Genomic DNA, 4,087 nt, shown 5'->3' with positions numbered 1-4,087 from the left:
TCTTTTTTATTTTTTGTACTTTAGTTAGTTTATTTCATTGTAGTTATTTGTAGGAATTGTATTTAATTTATTTATTGATAGTGTAGTGTTAGGTTTAATTGTAGGTAATTGTAGGTATTTTATTTAATTTAATGATAGTATAGTGTTAGGTTTAATTGTAACTTAGGTTAGGATTTATTTTACAGGTAATTTTGTAATTATTTTAACTAGGTAGCTATTAAATAGTTCTTAACTATTTAATAGCTATTGTACCTGGTTAAAATAATTACAAAGTTGCCTGTCAAATAAATATTAATCCTAAAATAGCTATAATATAATTATAATTTATATTGTAGCTATATTAGGATTTATTTTACAGGTAAGTATTTAGCTTTAAATAGGAATAATTTATTTAATAAGAGATAATTAATTTCGTTAGATGTAAATTATATTTAACTTAGGGGGGTGTTAGTGTTAGGGTTAGACTTAGCTTTAGGGGTTAATACATTTATTAGAATAGCGGTGAGCTCCAGTCGGCAGATTAGGGGTTAATAATTGAAGTTAGGTGTCGGCGATGTTAGGGAGGGCAGATTAGGGTTAATACTATTTATTATAGGGTTAGTGAGGCGGATTAGGGGTTAATAACTTTATTATAGTAGCGCTCCGGTCCGGTCAGCAGATTAGGGGTTAATAAGTGTAGGCAGGTGGAGGCGACGTTGTGGGGGGCAGATTAGGGGTTAATAAATATAATATAGGGGTCGGCGATGTTAGGGCAGCAGATTAGGGGTACATAGGGATAATGTAAGTAGCGGCGGTTTACGGAGTGGCAGATTAGGGGTTAATAATAATATGCAGGGGTCAGCGATAGCGGGGGCGGCAGATTAGAGGTTAATAAGTGTAAGGTTAGGGGTTTTTAGACTCGGGGTACATGTTAGGGTGTTAGGTGCAGACGTAGGAAGTGTTTCCGCATAGCAAACAATGGGGCTGCGTTAGGAGCTGAACGCGGCTTTTTTGCAGGTGTTAGGTTTTTTTTCAGCTCAAACAGCCCCATTGTTTCCTATGGGAGAATCGTGCACGAGCACGTTTTTGAGGCTGGCAGCTTGCGTAAGCAACTCTGGTATCGAGAGTTGAAGCTGCGTTAAAAATGCTCTACGCTCCTTTTTTGGAGCCTAACGCAGCCTTTATGTGGACTCTCAATACCAGAGTTATTTTTATGGTGCGGCCAGAAAAAAGCCGGCGTTAGATTTTCGGGTCGTTACCGACAAAACTCCAAATCTAGCCGTATGTCTGGCTATAACTACGTCAAACATACAGCAAATGCCTATGAAAAATCTAGGTGGAAGCCATGCTTACGGGATGTGAGCAGATGTTCATCTCTAGATTTATGTGAATATAGAGCTGAAGAGCATGCAATCTAATTTTCTGTTAAACTCAATTTAATCCACAATTTATTCATTATATTATGAAATTATAACAAGATTACAGTATAGATTAATTGTTTATTTTGCTTGTAAAACGACTTCTAAAATTGTGAATGTTCCACTTCCTCCCAGAGTGGATATAAAACAAATGATGTTCATATATATCATGCCATTTGCCTATCCCAGCTATATACAGTGATTGCTTGGAGCAGTGGGAAAATGTATTTACAGCTGTAACCCTAACTGGCCACAGTCAAATGCTATATAATAAACATAGATATAATACATTGTGGGAGAATAACGTCTATTAGGACCCCATAAACAGAACTCATTCAAATATAATCATATGTCAGCAAAAGCCGGCAATATAGATTATTAGGTAAAAGAACCAAGCAATCATAATGTATTATGGGGTGCTCACTGTCCGGTTAGTAACTAGAGTAATATAGGCTGTCTGTTACACATTACTTATTCTACTTACGGTATTGTGAATTACCCTGATTACTCAGTTTAGTATTTTCATATTGGATGATATTTTAACCATTCGTGGTTATTCTGGCTCTCCCTTTTTTTTAATTTAAGTTTTATATACATCTACACTGGTAGTTTCTTCTACCTTTTTAATTTTATCTAATAAATGTTATGTTTTAATATCACATTCGCCTTGGGCAGCCTCTTCTGTCAGACATTTTCATTAAAGCTTAACTTGAGTGCTCAGTTACTGTCCCATTTTTCTCCTTATATTACACTATATAATAAACATACCAGGATTTTTTAAAGTGGTGACTAGTGTGTGACAGCAAAATTGTGCTTAACTCCCCAAAAACAAAGTGTTAATCTGTTAGAACATGTAATTTTAGCACTAGTAACCCTGCCCTGCAGTGCTATGTGCTTATCCCCGAAATGTGGTAAACACATAGTTAAAGTATCACTTGGGAAGGACAGAGAACTGTCAGTACCAACCAGTAAGCTAATCAACAGTGGCAGTCACATGGCTGTGTACACTGAGACTGCTGATTGGATTGGTGACTGCATCCACTCAGGACCAGCGCTGGATAGTTATTTTAACTATGTGTTTAACCCCTTCACACGGGTTAAACACATAGCATTGCAGGGTGGCTAGTGCTAAAATGATATGTGCTAATGAATTACAGAATGTCATTTTTGCACTATTATGTCCTTTTTACAGGGAAATTAAATGTTTAAAATAGGTGTATGAAATTTTATGTAAAAAAAAAAAAATGCGTTTCCTACACTCATTTGGAGGGAAAAAATGCAAATTTTGTAACCTTAAAAATTGCTGCAAATAGTATAGCTGGCTTAGGAATTTTGCAGCATTTTGAGAAATGATTACAAAGCAATTTTTTTTTTACACACAATCAAAAGGTATTTAACGTTAAATATCAAAACAAAATCTAGCAAAATCTGCTGGTCTTGTCTCACTTTAGTAAAAATGATTTTTGCTGTTCCAGCTACAACTAGAAGGTAACTGGAAAAGTTTGCTGGTGGTGGGGGTGTGTCTGCAACACAGGTGCAGCCACAATACTAGCAATGAGGGCTCAATGCCACCGCGCTCACACAATACAGGTTCAGTGTAAACAAACACATTAAATAACAATGCAGAAGGAATTCACATGACAAGACACTACAAGCAAGTGCTGGGGGAAGGGGGGAGCGTGCAGGAGACCAGGAACCAGGTAAGAGGTCAGTATTAGAAGGACAGGAGGAACAGTACTGTCATTACACTTAGAATGCAAAAGCAGACTAAACACAAAGAAAATAAAAAATATTTTTACCCTGTTAAATTAGCATGCATGTTAAAGATATATATATATATATATATATATATATATATATATATATATATATATATATATATATATATATATATATATATATAAAAATCAATATAAATATTTGCATAGGAAATTAGCACATCTAGGCAAGATTCTCCTTTTGCCTTTCCCCAGAAATACTTCATATACAATGTTACCAATGCACAAGAGAATTCTGGGTAAGATATGCAAATTAGATATGCAAATTCTCAGTTTTTTTGCTTAAAGGACCAGTCAACACATTAGATTTGTATAATCAACAAATGCAAGATAACAAGACAATGCAATAGCACTTAGTCTGAACTATGAGTAGTAGATTTTTTTATAACAAATTTCAAAGTTATGTATATTTCCACTCCCCTTGTACCATGTGATAGCAATCAGCCAATCACAAATGCATATACGTATAGTCTGTGAATTCTTGCACATGCTCAGTAGGATCTGGTGACTCAAAAAGTGTAAATGTAAAAGAATGTGCACATTTTTTTTAATGGAAGTAAATGGGAAAGTTGTTTATAATTACATGCTGTATCTGAATCATGAAAATTTTATTTAACCTGAGTGTCCCTTTAAAGTACTGTTTTAACACAGCGATCCTTTTAACAGGATTATTGCAGCAAACCAGAAATCACTCACTAGACAGCCTGTTTCGTTCTATTTGGAACTCATATAAGCAAGATTCCCCGCTTGCTTTTTCCCAGAAATACTTCATATACAATGTTACCAATGCACATAACATTGTATATGAAGTATTTCTGGGAAAAAGCAAGCGGGGAATCTTGCCTAGATGTGCTAATTTCCTATGCAAATATTTATATTGATTTCATTTTGAGACATGGAGGATTTTAATTT

The sequence above is a fragment of the Bombina bombina genome, chromosome 1 (genome assembly GCF_027579735.1).
Source record: "Bombina bombina isolate aBomBom1 chromosome 1, aBomBom1.pri, whole genome shotgun sequence".
In the NCBI taxonomy this organism is placed as follows: Eukaryota; Metazoa; Chordata; class Amphibia; order Anura; family Bombinatoridae; genus Bombina; species Bombina bombina.
This window is presented reverse-complemented; position numbering follows the sequence as displayed.